This window comes from Cryptomeria japonica, chromosome 1 (genome assembly GCF_030272615.1).
Source record: "Cryptomeria japonica chromosome 1, Sugi_1.0, whole genome shotgun sequence".
Lineage (NCBI taxonomy): Eukaryota > Viridiplantae > Streptophyta > Pinopsida > Cupressales > Cupressaceae > Cryptomeria > Cryptomeria japonica.
In genome coordinates this window covers 445,314,532-445,336,871 of record NC_081405.1, presented here as the reverse complement: position 1 = coordinate 445,336,871, position 22,340 = coordinate 445,314,532, and positions in this window count along the sequence as shown.

Here is a 22,340-nt window from a genome sequence, read left to right as displayed (position 1 = left end):
GTTTTTTCCACATTGAGTTTTCCTCGTACATCTGGTGTTATGTGATGTGCTCTTGTGTGTGTGTTTTCTCAATTAATTTATAGTACCAATATTAGCACACATAGTTAAAAAGATTTAAAATACATTGATTCACCCCACCTCTCTGTGTTCATTTGTGTTCTTCAATTGGTATCAGAGCACTAGGTTCCCTTGTAGCAAAAGATTTCTCTAGCTTGGGTAGATCCCACTTTTCTGAACACAATAGGTAGAAATGAATCCCCCTCTAAAGAACATATCTTTGATGGCACCAACTATGCCTTATGGAGTAGAAGAATAGAAACCTACCTGTCTTTCCTCAGGTTTGATGTTTGGATGTCAATAAAAAATGGTTGTACTATTCCTCAAGTTCCTCCTACCGGCTCTGATGCTAAAAGGGAATATGAGAACAATGCCAAAGCTAAGAATGCAATCTTAAGTGGTTTGTCTGATATAGAGTTTGTCAAAGTTATGCATTTCACATCAACAAAAGAAACTTGGGACAAGATGCAAAGTGTATATGAAGGAGATACCAAAGTGAAAGAAGCCAAACTGCAAAATCTAAGAGCTCATTTTGAAAATATAAAAAATGAAAGAAGAAGAGAAGATAGATGGTTATCTGCAAAGATTGGATGAGACTGTGAGTTCTATAAGAGGAGTCGAAGGAGAATTCAAAGGTGAAGTTACTGTCAAAAAGGTTTTGAGGTCATTAACCTCAAAGTATGACACAAAGGTTTCTTATATTAAGGAAGCTAAAGACTTTAAGACTTTCTCTATGGATGAATTATTTGGCTCCGTATTAGCCTATGAGATGAGAACAATAAGTGTTGAACCTTCAAAGAGAGAAGTTGCCTTCAACACCACACATAAAGGAAAAGAACAAGCCACAAATGAGGATGAAAATGATTTTGATGTTGTAGAAAATTTTGTTATGAAACTCAAAAGAGGCTAAGGAAAGTACAAAGGTAAGCTGCCTTTCAAATGTTTCAACTGTGACAAGATTGGACATTTTGCATCCAAATGCCCTTATGGAGAAAAGGATGATGATGGAAAGAAAACCATGAAGTCTTTTAGCAAAGAAAAGATGAAGAATTCTTATAAGCCAAGGAGAATAAATTTTAAGAATAAGAGAAGCCTTTACACTTTTGAAGATGATGGCTTTGATGAAGAAAATGTCTTGGAAGATTTTTGCAGTAAAGGTGAAAGAGAAGTTAATCTCTTTATGGCACAAGGAGAGTTATCTGATGAACACATTGTTGATGATGAAGAAGAAGAAATAGAAGTTGAAGTAGACCTTGAAGGTGAACTTGTGAGTGCACTATAGGAACTTAGAAAAGTAAGAAAATAATATAAAAAATATAAGAATGTTGCTGCTGAAAAATAAGAGCTATCAAACAAAACTCTTGAGGAATCAAAGAAAACAATTTATGATTTGAAGATTCAATTGGAAGAAGCAAAGAGGATGTACAAAGTAATGAAGTCGGATTTAGAAAGAAAGGATAAAGAGTATCAAAATTTGGAGGAAGAAATTGTGAGTCTTTGAAAAGAACTTGAAAAGAAGAAAGATGAACTAAACATGAGGATTAAGTATGAGGGAAGAATTGATTCTTTGGATAGAATGTTGAGCAAACAAAAGCACTCCAAATACAAAGAGGGTGTTGGATTTGAGGTTGGTCAATTCTCTAACAGTAAAGATTCGTTAGACAAGGAGATACTCTTCACCTCTTCAAGTGAAACTAAAGTCAATAAAACATTTAGAGTCAGCAAGCCCAATGAGAAGAAGACATATGCTGCTGCTATGAAGAATCAATCAAGGAACCAACATGTTGATCCTAAAAGAAAAACCAATGTTGATTATGGAGGCTTCACAAAGGTCAAGGACACATGAAGGGTGAGCTCAAGAAGACCGAACTATGTTGCTCCAAGGAGACAAATGAAAAAAAAATTCATTAGTGATTGGTAGGTACCTCAATTCCATGGCTACTGCTATAAATGTTATACTTATGGTCATAGAATTGCACAATGTAGGCTTATGCATAGGTCTCCTCCTAGTTTTGAAAGTAGAAATCAATTTGTTTCTCTTAGAGATATGAATGTTATTTGTTATCATTGTAATGAGTATGGTCATAGTGTTGGCAATGTTAGATAGTTTAGATAACCAGAAGACAACTAAGAGGGGGGGTGAATTAGTTATCACAGATTATAGGAACATTCAACAATTAAAACTTTAATACCAAAACCCAAAACCATAATACTGGAATAGAAGTTAATTCAATTAAGCATAAATAGTGATCACAAAATAAAAGTCATCGACACAACACCAAGATTTGTACTTGGAAAACCTGGTAAAGGGAAAAACCATGATGGGAAGCCTACCCACAGTCAGATAATACTTTTGCAGTAAGTATGTGAATTGCAATTAAGGGGCCTACACTTGCAGGAAGGCCAACAGCCTATAGCACACTACTCATCACAAAAGGAGCCTCAGTAACTAAATAGAAATACAAACAACAATCCGGAGAAGTGTTGAACTGCAAAAGATAACATCCCCTATGCTAGAGTACAGTTCTGGTTAAGCTCAATACTGGAGGACTAAATCCTCTTACATAAACCAATTCGATCTCCAATAATTGATGTAGTATGCCTCCTCGTTTGAACTCATTAGACTCATATTTTATTATTATTTCCTTTCAGTGGATACATTACCATGATGTGTTATTCAGACTTATATGGCATCATTTCATACTTTATCTGGATATGAGATGCATAATTTATTTGCAGTATTTCAATACTTGTGATTTATGGCATTTTATGGATTATTGCTAAGTACTGACACTTTATTTTATCTATGCAATGTGAAATTATATGTTGTGTGTCTGCGAGTGTATTGGATGTAAGGGGACAATTTTCCTTCACTCACTCTAGTGAGATAGGGAATTTCTTGATTCTCCTTCATTGGTGTGCATGTCATGTTTTCTATATTGTATATATGCATGTGTGGTTCGGTGATGCAGGATATTGCAGGTACAAGTACCGGGTAGGTACAAGGTATCATCTCCACCTGGCTTCACAGGTCTGAGCGTGCCTTATATTTGTCTAGTGGAAGTGGAGGAGGTAGTAGTTGACCCTATTTTAACCAGTTACACTCTTGTGGGTGTCGTCAGTTGGTCATCCTGTCAATTTGTTCGGCCTTTGTGTATTGTCGTTTGACTTTTTTTGAGTCTTTGCTTGGGGTTTGTTCAGTTTGTGTGTTTTAGTGGATTTAATTAATTAATTAAATTTATGGAGTTATCTCATAGTTGGCATTTTTGAATTATGTATTTTATGCATTGAGATTATAAATTTAATTAATTAAAAGAAGCTATTAAATTAAGTTGCAAGTTGCATGATATTAGAAATGTATTTTATTTAAATTTTAGTGAAAAATAAATTAGATTAATTTCATTTATTGTTTCCTATAATTTTAAATAAATAAAAGAATAACAAAATAAATAAATAAATGAATAAAATAATAAATTAGAATTAAAGTATTGCTTAAATTCCTTATTTAGGAAATTAATTAATTTGCATGAGAAAAGAAAAGAAAAAAAAAGATTTTTGTTTATTGCATGTTAATTTATTCCTTTGTTTATTGCATATTAAGAAGTGATAACCTAATGATTGATTAGGGGGTGGGTAGTTAAAATATTAATTAAGATAAAGTGCCTCGCACATGGTTGGGTGCTTGTATAGGCTCAGGATGTGGTGAGAAGGCCTGGAATGGAAAACTTATCACCTTGTCTTCACAAAAGGATTGGTAGGGTCCGCATGAGGCTTAGATGGAGCCAAAGGTTCGAGAGAGGTTACCAGGATAACCCAGGATGGGGGTCGAGACCTATGAAGGCCTACCGGGGTAACCACCTTAAGCCATGTGATGACACTCTCTCCTTAGAGTCACTAGTGTTTGTGAGTTGAGTCACATGGATGTTTCCAGAGTCATGTAGTTCTATCGTACTTGTCTTATTTTGCTTGCTTGAGGGTCTCTACTATCTCCTAGCATAGTGGGGTGGTTCCATTTCAGGATCACATGGTCAAGTGGTAGTGCCACTTCCCATTAGATGTTCTGGATTGTATCTTCAAGCAAGGAAAGGCTTCGTTGGTGTTTCTTGGTTCGTGGTTCATGTACCAACTCTTGTTCGTGATCTTTGTTTAGTTGAGACCTTGTGGTTATTGTATCAAACTTTTATGTAACTTTGATATTGTAACTTTTAGATTCCATGGTATTTTTGGAAGCCATGTATTTATGGATATTGTAATATTATATCGGTGGAATGTATGTAAATTTAGTTGCTTTAATCTTTTTTATATATGATCTATGGGAAAATAAATGTATTGGAATACTTTGATTCTTTCATTATGGAATTTAGATGTATGTGTCAGTTTTATCTTAAGCATTTAATTTTCCTAATTGGATGGATAGTTGGATTAACCATGGTGTTAATATAATCTATGAATTAGTCTTCGTTGGTAACCCTTAGGAAATCATGTGTTAGAATTTCGTTGTGTTATTAAACGTACAATGGTTATAATTAATGCACTTAATCTTTAAAAAAAAAACATTTCACCCTTTTGTTGCCTAGTTGTGTTGTTTTCCTTTAGGGTTCCTAGCGGGGCATTACATTTGGTATCAGAGCCCAAGTTTCAACAATGGGTACTTTGGGCTTGTAGTGAGCCTATTCAGTTTGACCTTTTTACTTAGGTCTTAATATTTGTGTTTCTCTTGTTTTATCCTCGCCATAGATCTGTGTCGTTTTCTCTTTTACAATGCTAGGTCATGGCTAGGAAAGCTAGGGGAGGTGGCAAGTAGAGTTGGCTACAGGTGTCGGTGTCTCTGTAGATGCCTTTATTTCTAGTAGTGAGTTGGACCTAGGAACCATAGTTACTTTAGTTGACTTCGAGTCATTCCTTTGGGTTCTTATGGAGTTGTGGTGGGAATGGATTGGCTATCATCTCACAGTGCTCGCGTAGATTGTCAAAAGAAGATAGTGGAGTGTTTAGATGACCTTGGTAGAGAAGTAGAGATTTGGTTGGAGTTCAGAGACCGATATCCCTACATATGATCTCTGCTATGCAACTTAAACGATGCATGTGTAAAGGGTGTCATCTTTTTGCAGTTACTCTTGACGATGTGGATGAGTCAGAGAGTCGAGAAATCACTCTTGATTGTCACCCTATTCTTTGAGAGTATGCTAATGTGTCTTTGTTGGATATTCCCAGTATGCCTCCGAAGTGAGAAATGGACTTTCACATAGATTTCATTCCTGGTGCAGAACCTATTTTGAGAGCTCCATATCGGATGACTACTCAGGAGTTGAGTGAGTCAAAGTTGTAGATAGAAGAATTGTTGGCCAAGGGATTCATTCATCCTAGTTTTTCCCCTTGGGGTGCACCTATTATCTTCGTTAAAAAGAAGGATGGTTCTCTTCAGTTATGTATTGATTACTAATAGCTGAATAAGGTAACCATCTAGAATCAATATCCATTGCCTTGTATAGATGATCTTTTTGAGTAAGTAAAGGGAGCCAAGGTGTTCTCTATGATTGACCTGAAATTTGGATACCATTAGTTGTGCATTCAGGATGTAGACATTCATAAAAAAACATTTCATACTCGTGATGGTCAGTATGAGTTCACAGTGGTTCCATTTGAGTTGACGAACACGCCTTCAGTTTTCATGAGCCTCATGAATGGGGTTTTTTCACACCTACCTAGATTGTTTCATCATTGTATTCTTAGATGACATTCTAATTTATTCTAGAACTATGGAAGAGAATGAGGGTCACTTATGTCAGGTATTGCAATGCTTGAAGGAGAATCATCTTTATGCTAGTTTGGCAAAGTATGACTTCTTCCAGTCTGAGGTGAACTATCTTGGTCATGTGGTTTGGAGAGAAGGTATATCCATGGATCCTTCAAAGATCCAAGCCATTGTTGATTGGCAAGCACCGACCAATGTTTCAGAAGTTAGGAGTTTTATGGGTTTGACTGGATATTACCGTCACTTTGTTGAATGCTTTTCTCAGATAGGACACCCGATTACTTCTCTTCAAAGAAAAGGGAAGAAGTTTGTTTGGTCAGAGCAGTGTGAGGTAGCTTTTTGTACCTTGAAGGAACTCCTTGTCAGTGCTCCAATTTTGGTAGTTCCTGATCCATCTAGAGATTTTATGGTATGCACAGATGCCTCTTTGGAAGGTATAGGTGCAGTGATTATGCAGGATGGATGTGTGGTTGCTTATGAGTCTTGCAAACTCAAGAACCATGAGTTGAACTATACAGTTCATGATTTAGAGTTGGTAGCTATAGTTCATGCTTTTGGTAGATGGCGGCATTTCCTATTAGGGCATCGGTTTGAGTTGCATAGTGATCACCATAGTCTCCAGTATATATTCATGCAACCAAACTTGAATGCTTGGCAGCGAAGATGGATGGAATTCTTCTGCGAGTATGATTTTGGGGTTCGTTATATTCAGAGGAAAGAGAGCGTAGTGGTAGATGCTTTGAGTCGTAGATGGCATGATGTTTTAGCATTGTCCCTTGGAGTAGACTTGAGAGAGAGGATTCTTAGAGTTCTTCCTCAAGATACTTGGTATCAGGATGTTAGAGATGTGATAGTGTTCAGAAGGCCTTTAGAAGGTAGATTTTCTGGATATAAACTTGAGGCAAATGGACTTCTTCGTCACCTTGGACAGATCTATGTACCTCCTTTGGAGGGTCTTCGCATTTTGATCATGACTGAGGCCCATCGTGCACCTTATTTGGCACATCCAGGTGTCAAGAAGATGCATGCAGATCTTAGACAGATTTATAATTGGGCTGGTATGAAATGCAACATTGCTGATTTTGTGTCAAAGTGTTTAGAGTGTCAGCAGGTGAAAGTAGAGCATCAGCACCCAGCAGGGCTTTTACAGCCTAATTTGGTACTGGATTGGAAATGGGATATCATTTCCATGGATTTCATTGTTGGGTTGTCTGTCTCTTTGCATTGTCAGGATGCCAACATGGTCATAGTTGACAGATTGACAAAGGTTGCTCACTTTGTTCCCATTCAAGCTTTATATATGGCAGTAGTGGTGGCACGAGTCTTCTTGGAAGATGTAGTGAGATTCCATGGGATTCTGAGGCAGATCATCTCTGATAGAGATCTTGTCTTTACCTGAGCATTGTGGACCTCACTTTAGCATGCTTTAGGGACTCAGTTGAACTTTAGTTCAGCTTATCACCCAAAGACAGATGGTTAGACCGAGCGAGTGAATCTGGTTTTGGAGGACATGCTTTGCATGTATGTTATGGACCAGCAGTTACGCTAGGAGGATTATATCTATCTATTGGAGTTTTCTTATAACAATGAATATCATAGCTCCATAGGTATGTCCCCCTTTCAAGCATTGTATGGTCATCCTTGCCACACTCCTTTGAGTTGGGATCGGCTAGAGGATAGGGTGCTTATAGGACCAGATATTCTTCGGGAGATGGAGGAGCAAGTAGAGTGGATTCGTGAGCATTTGGTAGCTACACAGGATAGGCAGAAGAAATATGCAGATGCTCATAGGGTAGATCATCATTTTTTTGTTGGCGACTGTGTGTTTTTGAGAGTGCATCCGCGGAAGAGTCTGATCCATTATGGGAAGGGTTCTAAGTTGGTGCCTTGGTTTGTTGGCCCTTTTGAGATCCTTAAGAGGATAGGACATGTTGCCTACCGTCTTGCCTTGCCACTGAGTCTATCCCACATTCACGATGTCTTTCACGTTTCAGTTCTTCGACCTTATCATCCTGATGTGACACAAGTTCTTGACTGGAACTCTTTGCAGGTCGAGGATGGGTAGCTTGCCATGGAATCCGTGTGCATTCTTCAGCATTGGGATTTGATCCTTAGGGGTTGCACCATCGACTAGGTAAGGGTCCTATGGAACCTAAATGATGAGACCTCGGTGACTTGGGAGGATGCAACGAAGATGAGAGAGTTGTATTCTTATTTGTTTTAGGCTTCTAGGAGTAAGCCTAGTTTTGGGGGGAGAATGTAGTACCCCTCCTCATTTGAACTCATTAGACTCATATTTTATTATTGTTTACTTTCAGTGGATACATTACCATTATGTGTAATTCAGACTTATATGACATTATTTCATGCTTTATCTGGATATGAGATGCATAAATTATTTGTAGTATTTCAGTTCTTGTGATTTATGGCATTTTATAGATTATTGCTAAGTACGAACACTTTATTTTATCTATCCAATGTGAAATTATATGTTGTGTGTCTACAAGTGTATTGGATGCAAGGGGATGATTTTCCTTCACTCACTCTGGTGAGATAGGGAACATCATGATTCTCCTTCATTAGTGTGCATGCCATGTTTTCTATATTGTATATATGCATGTGTGGTTCGGTGATGTAGGATATTGCAGGTACAAGTACTGGGTAGGTATGGGGTATCATCTCCACCTGGCTTCATAGGTCTGAGTGTGCCTTATATTTGTCTGATGGAAGTGGAGGAGGTAGTAGTTCACTCTATTTTAACCAGTTACACTCTTGTGAGTGTCATCAGTTGGTCGTCCTGTCAATTTGTTCTGCCTTCGTGTATTATCGTTTGACTTTTTCTGAGTCTTTGCTTGGGGTTTGTTCAGTTTGTGTATTTTAGTGGATTAATAAATTAATTAAATTTATGGAGATATCTCATAGTTGGTATTTTTGAATTATGTATTTTATGCATTGAGATTACAAATTTAATTAATTAAAAGAAGTTATTAAATTAAGTTGCAAGCTGCAAGATATTAGAAATATATTTTATTTAAATTTTAGTGAAAAATAAATTAGATTAATTTCATTTATTGTTTCCTAGAATTTTAAATAAATAAAAGAATAAATTAGAATTAAAGTATTGCTTTAATTCCTTTTTTAGGAAATTAATTAATTTGCATGAGAAAAGAAAAAAAAAAAAAGATTTTTGTTTATTGCATGTTAATTTATTCCTTTGTGAAGAATTAGAAAAAAAAAATTGCTTTTTAATTACTAAAATTAAATATTAGGGTTTTGGGAAAATATATGCAACCTAGAATTTTACTTTAAAAGGGGAATATATCATTTTATCTTAAAAGGTCATGGGAAAGAGGCAAAGATTTTGGTGAAGAAAAATTATTGGAAGCTTGTTCAAGGATTTAATCTCTCCTACAAAGTTCTTCCAGGAAAGCCATACCAGGTTGGGTGGCTTCTTCTAGTTGTTTTTTTCTTTTTAAATATTTCACCCTTTAGTTGCCTAGTTGTGTTGTTTTCTTTTAGGGTTCTTGGTGGGGCATTACAATTGACCAACTCCTCTGCCTAAATGATATTACATTATTTACACATTATATTCCTTGACCATTACCTCTTACATTAACCATGATGATCTACAATGAGATCTTACATCTTATTTATATAAACCCTCGACCATAAACAATCAGGTTGGCCACTAGACAATAAATAGATTAGATAATTACAAACCATGTCAGTCTTAGGCCAAACAAACAAATGATATCAACATATAAGACATCCCAGAAATACATCAATAGGTCCTATCCATGCGTTACATTAAAGTCGGTCCATAACCTAGATCAACCGGGACCAAGTATAGGTCCACACGTTTCAACAATGATCTCCAAATGCCAAATCTTGAACATGATCACCAACAACATCCCAAAACTCCATCAGAAGCTGCACCAACACCACTTATGCAGGTCATCAAAGATCTCCACTAAAACTCTTGCGATGAAACCCTTGTTGGAACCAGAAACTAATCTTATAAGCAAGCAGGATAGCATCCAATCACCAGACCAAAACCAAATGACCAAATATGAGTATAAGTATAATGAACAATCCAATTCCATCACCAGATTATACCAGAGCTTATCGGATCATACTATATCCAAGTTACCTAGAAACCACTCATCCTACTAGGACCAGAAGGGTGTCGGTAAAGCATCCAAACAACTAGTGTTGACATCAATGACAAAGCATCAATGCAACACATAATCATGTCCATGAAATGGCCAATAATCTCTCCCTTTGGTATTGATGGAAATACTAGATGTGAAAAACATCTAAGTATCAAGAAATGCCAAACAAGTCTCCCCCTATGGAAGAAAACCAACAATTACCTTCATATAGCTCTGAATATTAATATCTTCTCCCCTTTGACATTTATTATTTCCTGTCTTTATGTTTTTCACATCAACCTATGGAAGACAACCAAAATTACCTGCATATAGCTCTGAATATCAATATCTTTTCCCCTTTGACATTTGTCATTTCCTTTCTTTATCTTTTTCACATCAATATCACTCCCCTTGTGACATCAATGCCAAAAATCTTATAGAAATATCAAAGCAAAAACATAAGCCTCTGAATCTGAAATTTGGCTACTCCCCCTAAGCAATAGCATCCCACATTAGTGCTAGAATGAATAGTATCTTAGATAATGCATTCCAGACTGATGCCAAACTGCATCAATCAAGTCTCTACCGGAGGGGCAAAAAATCGCAATTTGTCTCTCAGATACTCAAATGCTTCCTTGGGTAAAGCTTTAGTGAAGATATCTACAATATGTTCTTTAGTATTCACATAAACCAGTATAACTTTATTTGCTTCCACCTTCTCCTTCAAAAAGTTATACTTGATATATGTACTTTGTCTTAGAATGAAATACTGGATTCTTTGATATATCAATAGCAGCAGAGTGATCAAAGTGAATAACTACCAATGCATCACAATCCACCTTTATATCCTTCAAAAGTTTCTTCATCCATAAAACTTATGTATAGTTAGTAGTAGCAACAACATACTCAGCTTTAGCAGTAGATAAAAAAGTACATGACTATTTCTTGTTGACCCATGAAACCAACTTCTTTCCAAGAAAGAAAGCTCCACCAGAAGTACTTTCTGGTCATCAACATCTCCAGCCCAATCAACATCTGTATATGCACATAAAGTAAAGTTATCATCCTTAGGGTACCATAAGCCATATTCTAATGTACCTTGCAAGTATCTAAAAATCCCTTTCACCGCCATCTCATGATTTTCTCTAAGATCACTCTGAAATCTTGAAACAATAGAAACAACATTCATAATGTCAGGCCTAGTCTAAGTCAAATAGAGAAGACCTCCAATCATAGATTTGTATCTTGTAGGATTTACTAGTGCAAAAATATCTTTTCTTGTCAATTTCTCACTTGTAACCATAGGTGTATTTACCAGTTTAGAATCTCTCATACCAAATTTATTCAATAATTCCTTAGCATATTTAGTTTGACAGATAAAAATACCTTTGTCAGTCTGAGTAATCTGCAAACCTAAGAAAAATTTCATCTCACCAATCATAGACATCTCAAATTCTTTCTCCATATTCTTAGAAAATTCTATGAATAACTTATCTTCACATCCAAAAATAATGTCATCAACAAATACTTCAATAATTAGTATATCATCATCGATGATTCTATAATATCAATTACTGACAACTTTTCCCTTAGTAAAACCAAACTTCAAAAGATATTTATCCAACCTTTAATACCAAGCTCTAGGTGCTTGTTTTAGTCCATATAAATCTTTCCTTAACCTACAAACCATATCTGTATCATTTGATAGTGAAAAACCATTAGGTTGCTCAATAAAAACTTCCTCATCAAATCCCCATTCAAAAATGCACATTTAACATCCATTTGATAAAGCTTGTAGTTTTTATTGTTAAGTCCTAGAGACAACTGAGAGGGAAGGGGTGAATCAGTTGTCTAATAAATTCAACCAAAATGAACTTAACCAAAACTTAATGCTTAATACTGGTAAACCAAACTTTATGCCGGTAGACAGTTTTATCAGTTAATTGCAGTATCGGTAAAGATTAATGCATGAAACAAAAAGACAATAACATCCACAACACATAACACAAATATTTGTATGTGGAAACCCTATAAGGGGAAAAACCATGGTGGGAAGCCTTACCCACAATCAAATGATACTACTACAGATAGTATGTGTGTATAATATGGATTCTACACATGCAAAAAGGCCAGCTGCCTAGAGCTCACTGCTCAATCACAAAATGAGAGTCACACTAACTAGAATTGGATGGTTAAATCCAATGATAATGTACTACTTGAAATAACATCTTCATATGCTAGATTCAGCACTGATTAAGTTTTGATTGCCTTCACAGAAACCTTCCTTCAACTTTGAAATGATGTTTACATGTATAGCTCTTCTTATTTTTGCATATACCCTCTTTTTCCAATTGCATATCAATCTCACAAATGAGATCTTACATTTATACCATAACCTAAGACCAATTGAATAAGTTGGCTCACTAAAAGATATAATAATAAAATCAATTACAAATAAATCATTATGTGATGCATGATGTCAACTCAATGCATTTACAATAATAATAAATCATCTCCATAACATGTCGTGCTGATCTGGAATAGATATGCCTGTCGGTGCATAACTTGGACCTATTTGCTGGTAACAACAAATATGCAAACCCAAATAGACCAATAACCAAATCACCAAACCAAGTGATTAAATAATGTCTTCGACATAACCAAGTAGTCTCCAAGTCATTCCAAGTGTTGGTGAAAAATATAACCTACCGGTGAACCAAATACCGGTGACTATCCATAAGTCTTTGACTTGTCGGTGAACCTAACCAAAGATCTCCAAGTGCTGATAAGTGTTGACAAGTGATGGAAGGTGTTGACATCAATGACAAAACCATATCAATATATCCAAAATACCAACAATCTCCACCTTTGGCATTGATGGCAACACAATATGGAAAAACCATCAAAGTGCCAAAACAGAAATGCCAAAATCCAAAAACCAACAATATCCCAAAGAGATCATTAACCAGAAATCAAAATACATAGTTTCTCTCCCCTAAGAATAATTTCTCCCAAAAGATATCTCTCTCCAAAATGTTTTTCCATAATATCTCTTCTCCTTTGACATCAAATGCCAAAGCATTACAAAAACCAGTTTCAAATACAAAATACCAACTTATTATACCAACTACTCCCCCTGAGAAGTAGCTCTCCTCATCAAAGCTAGAAAAAAGATTTCTTTGTTAATTCTATTGGTTGATGACAAAAATCAACTATCTAAGTCTCTACTAGTGGGGGTAGGACTCCAAGTTGCTCTCTAAGATATTCAAAAGTTTCCTTAGGCAAAGGCTTTGTAAAAATATCTACAATCTACTCTTTAGTATTCACATAAACCAATTTCACTTCTTTTGCTTCAACATTCTCTTTTAGAAAATTGAATTTGATAGAAACATGTTTAGTCTTAGAGTGAAATACTGGGTTCTTTGATATATCAATTGCTGCCATATTATCAGAGTAAATAGTTATAGGTTCCTTGCATTTTACCTTTATGTCCTTCAACATTTGTTTGATCCATAATACCCATGTACAGTTTGTTGTTGTTGCAACATATTATGATTTTTCTATTGATAGACTTGTACAACTCTATTTCTTGCTCACCATGAAATTAGTTTGCTACCAAGAAAAAATGCTCCGCCGATGGTTCTTTTTCTATCATCCATATCTCCTGCCCAATTAGCATCTGTGTATGCACATAAGTCAAAATTTTCATCTCTAGGATACCATAAACCAAGAGTTGTAGTGCCTTGTAGGTATCGGAAAATCCTTTTCACTACTGATTCATGATTTTTTTTAGGATTATGTTGAAATCTTGAAACAATACATACTACACTCATAATATCAGGTCTTATTTGTGTCAAATACAATAAACCTCCTATCATAGACTTGTATCTAGTCAGATTAACAAGTGTTGATTCATCCTTCAAGGATAATTTATCAGTTGTAGTCATAGGTGTGCTTATCGGTTTACAGTTTTCCATGCCAAATTTCTTTAGTAATTCCTTCAAGTACTTAGATTGATATAGGAATATACCTTTATCAGTCTATGAAATCTGCAATCCTAAAAAGAATTTTATCTCTCCAATCATAGACATTTCAAATTCTTGTTGCATTTTGTTAGAAAAGTCTTTACAGAACCCATGTTCTCCTCTAGATATTATATCATCAACAAAAACTTCAATAACCAAGATGTCATCATTAATCACTTTGTAGTATAGATTGATGTTAGCATTACCTTTAGTGTATCCAACCTTTAAAAGATATTTGTCCAATCTAGCATACCAAGTTCTAGGAGCTTGTTTTAATCCATATAAAGATTTCCTTAACTTGCAAACCATGTCTTTGTTATCTGTCAAAGAAAATCCATCAAGTTGTTCAATATAAACTTCTTCTTCAAGATCTCCATTCAAAAATGCACATTTAACATCCATTTGATATACTTTGTAGTTCTTGTGTGCTGCAAAAGCCAATAAAAGTTTGACTACCTCACCAGTGCAAAGATTTCATTGTAATCAATTCCTTCTTTCCATGAATATCCCTTACACACTAATCTTTCTTTGTTTCTTATTACCTTACCATCTTCATTAAGTTTATTTCTGAAAACCCATTTAGTTCCAATTACATTTTTGTCTTTAGGCTAGGGAACTAATGACCAAGTGTCATTCCTTTCAATTTGTTCCAATTCATCTTCCATAGCTTTAATCCAATATTTATCTTCACATGCCTCATTAATTGATGTAGGTTCAATTTGAGAAATAACACATACCTCTTCATTTGCCAATCTTCCTCTATTTATAACTCCTTGAAATTTGTTTCCAATTATCTGATCTTCATAATGATTCAATCTTACATACCGGGATGTTTTTACTTGCTGTTGTTCTTCAGTGACCATTGAATCCTCAAATGATGTTGGTGTAACTAGATCACCATTTTGTACTGGTGTATTCACATTAGGTTCATTTGTGATTATCTCTATTGTCAGTTCAAAGTCTATGTACTTTGAATTCCTCTAAATTGTTCATCAATCTTCACATTTACACTCTCAACAATTTTCTGTAATCTCTTGTTAAAACATCTATATGCCTTGCTCTCAGATGAATAACCAATAAATATTCCTTCATCACTTCTAGGATCAAATTTTCCAATGTACTCATCTCTTCTAATATAGCATTTACTTCCAAATATTCTAAAATATTTAAGAGTAGGAGTATTACCAAACCATAGTTCATGAGAGGTCTTACCGGTTTCACCTCTGATGTGAACTTTGTTGAATGTATAAACTGTTGTATTGACCGCTTCTCTCTAGTATATATGAGGTAGATTTTCTTCTCAAATCATACTTCTGGCTGCATCCAAGATAGTTCCATTTTTCCTTTCCACAACTCCATTCTGCTGGGGTGTCTGGGGTGTTGATAACTGTCTTCTGATCCCATTCACTTCACAAAATGTATTAAATTCCTTAGATGTGAATTCACCTTCTTGCTTTGATCTCAAATATTTGATTTTCTTGCCAGTTTCATTTTCTACCATCACCTTGAATAGTTTGAATTTCTCAAATGCTTCAAATTTTTTCTTAAGAAAAGTAACCCAGCACATTCTAGAATAGTCATCAATGATTAGCATAAAATACCTATCTCCTTGTATACTTCTAGTTCTTTCTAAACCACACAAATCAATATGAATTAAATCAAGAACATTGTTAGACTTCTTTGGAATACTCTTGAAAGTTTCTCTAACTTGCTTTCCAAATTGGCATTCCTTACATACTAGATTGTGAGGTTTAACAATCTTAGGTAAATCTCTTACTGCCTTAGTTGTACTGATTTTCACAATGCAATCAAAATTTACATGACAAAGTCTCTTATGCCATAACAAACTTTCATCAATATGTGCAATCAAACATGCTTTGTCATTGTTGTTCAAATGAAAGATATTACCTCTAGTCTGATTACCGATGGCAATTTCCAAACCAGTTCTGTTTAAGATTTTGCATTTACCATTCTTGAATTGTAACTGAAATCCTTTCTCAACTAATTTACCAACACTCAAAAGATTATGCTTCAAAACTTCAACATAGTTAACATTATCAATATTGTGCTTACCATCAAAATATATAGTGCCTTTTCCTTTGATCAAACAAGCTTTATCATCTCCAAATCTTACTAAACCACCATTGTATTCCTGAAAGGTTAAGAATTTACTCTTATCACCAGTCATGTGATGTGAACATCTTGAATCAATAATCCATTCATCCTTATCTTCAACTTTAGCTACTAGGGCCTGCTCTACTGGTTGAACAGTAGGAGCCAGTTGATCTTTTGTTATAGCAACAAAAGCCCATCCATTGTCTGTTAGATCCTCATCAGAATCATCAATAACTCCTTCATCAACATAATAACAAGATTTGTCTCTATTCTTCTTAAACTTGTATTTCCGATAATCAGGGTTAGGCTTATATGTTCTCTTAGCTTCTTCTCTTAATCTTGCATGTCTATTAGGACATCTAGAAGCCATATGACCAATCTTATTACAGTTAAAACATTTAAAGGGTGCTTTACCTTTATACTTACTTCCAATTGGACCTTTAGGCATTTTGCTTGCAAATAGTGCTTCAAGTTCTTCATTTTCTCTCCTCCTTTCTTCAAGTTCTCTTGCATAGAAGGCTTTCCAATCAGATTTCTTAGATGATGATGATGATGCCTTGAAAGCTAGATCTATCTTAATAGTAGTAACATGACCAAATTCCTCAAGTTCAAAAGTTGAAAGTTTTCCAACCAAGGTGTCTCTAGATACTGATGCATTAGGCATTGTTCTCAATTCATTTATAGAAATAACTTTCATTTTATATGCTAGTGGCAAAGCTCTTAAAACTTTAGAAACAATCTCATCTTCACTTAAGGTTCCTCCACAACATTGTATACCCAAAACAATTTCATTTACTTTTTCAATAAAAGAAGAAATTCTTTCATCTTCTTCCATTTTCAGACTTTCATACCTGACCCAGAAGCATTCAAGTTTTGTAATTTTGACTATGGAATCTCCTTCATTCAATGTTTCTAGTTTGTCCCAAATAGCTTTAGCAGTAGATCTGTTTGATAATCCCATGACTCTCTGATTTGATAATATGCTCAAAAGTGCTTCTCTTCCTTTGCAATCATTTTTCTCAGCTTTAGCCAAGTTAGGTGGATTAGATTGACCTTGAGTAGGAGTAGTATAGCCATTCTTTGTAACATCCCATATGTCCTTTCCAATGCAATTCAAATGTGTCTCCATCCTGATCTTCCATATGCCACAGTTAGTTCCATCAAGTTTCAGACTGTCCTTCCTAATATAGTTAGATGACATTAGATCTCCTCAAGCTGTTAAACTTCTGCAAAAAAAGGACTAGGCTTTGATACCAATTGTTAGGTCTCAGAGACAACTGAGAGGCATCTAATAAATTCAACCAAAATTAACTTAACCAAAAATTAATGCTTAATGCCAATAAACCAAACTTTATGTTGGTAGATAGTTTTATCAGTTAATTGCAGTACTGGTAAAGATTAAGGCATGAAATAGAAAGACAATAACATCCACAACACATAACACAAATATTTGTACGTGGAAATCCTATAAGGGGAAAAACCATGATGGGAAGCCTTACCCACAATCAAATGATACTACTCCAAATAATATGTGTGTACAATATGGATTCTGCACATGCAGAAAGGTGAGCTGCCTAGAGCTCACTGCTCAATCACAAAATGAGAGTCACATTGATTACAATTGGATGGTTAAATCCAAATATAATGTACTTCTTAAAATAGCATCTTCATATGCTAGATTCAATACCAATTAAGTTCTGATTGCCTTCACAAAGACCTTCTTTCAACCTTCAAATGATGTCTGCATGTATAGCTCTGCTTATTTTTGCATATACCCTATTACAATTCTTTTTCCAATCGCATATCAATCTCACAAATGAGATCTTACATTTATATCATAACTTAAGACCAATTGAATAGGTCGGCTCACTAAAATACATTACAATAAAATCAATTACAAATAAATTATTATGTGATGCATGATGTTGGCTCAATGCATTTACAATAATAATAAATCATCTCCATAACGTGTCATGCTAATCTGGAATAGATATGCCTATTGGTGCATAACCTAGACCTATTTGCTGGTAATAACAAATATGCAAACCCAAATAAACCAATAACCAAATCTCCAAAACCAAGTGACTAAATAATGTCTTTGACATAACCAAGTAGTCTCCAAGTCATTCCAAGTGTCGATGAACAATATAACTTGTCAGTGAACCAAATACTGGTGACTATGCATAAGTCTCTGACTTGCTAGTGAATATAACCAAAGATATCCAAGTGTTAATAAGTGTTGACAAGTGATGACAGGTGTTGACATCAATGACAAAACCATATCAGCATATCCAAAATACCAACATTTATAAGCAACATAGGCAAGAAATAATCTTACAGCTTCAATCCTAGCTACAGGTGCAAAAGTCTCTCCATAATCAATTCCTTCCTTCTGAGAATATCCTTTACAAAATAATATAGCCTTATTCCTTATAACTTGACCATCCTCATTCAATTTATTTCTAAAAACCCATTTAGTTTCAATATAAATTTTTTTTTAGGTTGAGGAACCAAAGCCCATGTGTTATTTTTCTCAATCTGATCTAATTCTTCTTCCATAGTTTTTAACCAATGTTCATCTTTACAAGCCTCAATTACTAATACTGGTTCAACTTGTGAAATTAAACATACCTTATTAGTTGTTAGTCTTCTTCTTGTCATCACTCCATTTCTCTTATCCCCAATGATTTGATCTTCATATTGATCCAGTCTCACATACCTAGGAGTCTTTTAACTCTCTGTATCTCTTCCTTGTTCTTCAGTTACTGTAGAATTCTCTGATGTTGCCGGAGTAACTGGTTCAACTCTTTGTTTTGGTAAAGGCGCTACCGGTTCAGATATAATCATTTCCACTATCGATTCCTTCTCATAAACTCTGATTTGACTTCTATTTAGCTCATCTACTTTGACATTAGCATTCTCCACAATTCTCCACAATCTCCTTTTAACATCTATATGCTTTGCTTTCATTATAATAACCAATAAATATGCCTTCATCACATCTAGGATCAAATTTCCCAATATTATCATCTCTTGTGATTTAATATTTACTACCAAAAATTCTAAAATACTTAACTATAGGTGTATTGCCAAACTATAATTCATAAGGTGTCTTACCGATTTCTCCTTTGATATGTACTCTATTGAATGTATAAACCATTGTATTCACTGCTTCTCTCCAATAGATATGAGGTAGATTAGCTTCTATCATCATTGTTCTAGCAGCATCCAAGATATTTCTATTTTCCCTTTCCACAACTCCATTCTACTGAGGTGTCCGGGGAGAAAAAAATTGTATTCTTATACCATGCTTGTCACAAAAGTTATTAAACTCATCGGATGCGAATTCTCCACCATGATCTGATCTCAAACATTTAATCTTCAATCTCATCTCAGTTTCCACTTTAGCCTTAAAGATTTAAAACTTTTTAAATGCTTTAGATTTTTCTCTGAAAAAAGTAACCTACATCATTCTAGAATAATCATCAATGATTAGCATGAAATATATTTCACCATGAAAACTTTTAACTCTAGCAGGGCCACTCAAATCAATATGAATAAGATCAAGAACATCATTTGATTTATCTTGTTCAATCCTAAAAGAGGTTTTGACATATTTAACCATTTGACATTCTTTACATGCCGGATTATAGGGCTTCATAATCTTAGGTATATCCCTAACTGCCTTAGTTGAACTGATCTTCACAATACAATCAAAATTCAGATGACATGGCCTTTTATGCCATAGCCAACTTTCATCAATCTATGTAATCAAACATGTCTTCTCATCGGAGTACAAATGAAATATGTTATCTTTTGTCTATGTACCTGTTGCAATCTCCAAGCCAGATTTGTTAATGATTTTGCATTTTCCATCCTTAGACTGTAGCTGAAATCCCTTATCTACCAATTATCCTACACTCAAAATATTAGGCTTCAAACCTTCAACATAATAAACATTATTAGTATAGTTCTTACCATCCAATGATATAGTTGCTTTTCCTTTGATCATACATGCCTTGTCATCTCCAAATCTAACTAGTCCACCATCAAATTCTTGCAAAGATAAAAACTTCCCTTTATCTCTAGTCATATGATGTCACCTTCATTAAGAGTCTCCAACTTATCCCATATAGCCTTTCCAAATGATTTGTCTATTAATCCCATTATTTCCTGATCAAAATGTGCACACAAGAGGGATTATCTTGCTCTACAATCATTCTCAAGCTCCTTGTCCAGATTTGTCAGAGGAGGATTTCTAGATCCTAGATTATAGGGTGTGACACCATTCTATGTGATCTCCCAAATCTCCTTGCCAAGACATCTCAGATGATTTTCCATCTAAATCTTCTATACTATGTAATTTGTTCCATCAAGCCTCAAAATATCCCTTGGAAAGATAGCTCTAGAATAACTGGATGAACTTGAACAGTTAGTCACCATAGGATATTTCTCAAGTGGTTAAGATTTTTGTAGAGAGGACTAAAGCTCTGATACCAATTGTTAGACAGTTCAGATAACTGAAAGACAACTAAGAGGGGGGGTGAATCAGTTGTCAAAGATTACAGGAACATTAAGCAATTAAAACATTAATATCGGAACCCAAAATAATAATATTAGAATATCAGTTAATTTAATTAAGCATTAAAAATAATCACAGAATAAAAGCCATCAACACAACACCAATATTTGTACGTGAAAAACCCGGTAAAGGAAAAAACCATAGTGTAAAGCCTACCCACAGTCAAATAATACTTCTACAGTAAGTATACGAATTACAGTTAAGGGGCCTACACTTGCAGGAAGGCCAACAACCTAGAGCACATTGCTCATCACAAAAGGAGCCTCACTGACTACATAGAAATCCAAACAACAATCCAGAGAAGTGTTGAACTACAAAAGATAGCATCTCCTATGCCAGAGTACAGTTCCGGTTAAACTCAATACCAGAGGACTAAATCCTTTTACATAAACCCAATTTGATCTCCAATGATCGAGCAACTTCTCTTCCTGAATGATATTACATTATTTGCACATTACATTCCTTGACCATGACCTCTTACATTAACCATGATGATCTACAATGAGATCTTACATCTTATTTATACAAACCCTTGACCATAAACAATTAGGTCGACCACCAAACAATAAATAGATTACATAATTACAAACCATGTCAGCCTTAGACCAAACAAACAAATAATATCAACACATAAGACATCCCAAAAATACATTAATATGTCCTATCCACACAATACATTAAAGTTGGTCCATAACCTAGATAAACTAGGACCAAGTATAGGTCCACACACTTTAGCAATGATCTCCAAATGCCAAGTCTTGAACATGATCACCAATAGCATCTTGAAACACCAACACCACTTATGAAATTCATCAAAGATCTCCACTAAAAGCTCTGTTGGTGAAACCCTTGCCAGAACTGGAAACCAATCTTCTAAGAAAGCAGGATAGCATCCAATCACTAGACCAAAACCAACTGACCAAATATGAGTATAAGTATCATGAACAAGCTAATTCCATCACAAGATTATACCAGAGTCTATCAAATCATGTTGGATCCAAGTTAACCAGAAACCACTCATCCTACCGAGACCAAAAGGGTGCCGGTAAAGCATCCAAACAACTAGTGTTGACATCAATGACAAAATATCAATGCAACACATAATCAATTCCATTAAATGGCCAACAGGCAATATGCAAGATTTTGGTTAAGTATTGTCATTGATGTCAACATTGTATCCCGGTTGGAGACTATCATGGTTAGATCTATCTCGTTAGTCTTGGTGATCATTTTGGTTTTGGCTGTGATTCTGTTCCAGTATGATCAAACCTCTAGAATCAATTTTGGATGCTTATTTTGATGGTTATATGCTTTCTATATTATAGTGGTTTCATGATTTGGTTATCAATTTTGGTATTTCTAGTTACTGACTTGTTCTTGGCTTTACTGACTAGCTTTTGGCTTTACTGACTTTTGGTGTTCCCGATTAGCTTTACCCATATGCTATTTTCATGACTTGGTCAGTGGATTTTGGGTCTAGCTTACAAAATTAGTTTATTTCATGTTGTTAGTGCTTCTTGATCATGTCCCAAGCATTTGGAGACTTTGTTTTGGATAGTGTGGTATTATGGTGGTCCTATTTGGATCTGGTTAAACTTTCACTGAGGGTTTCTATCGGGAAGTGAAGCGTATTGGATTTTGGTCTTAGAAGAATC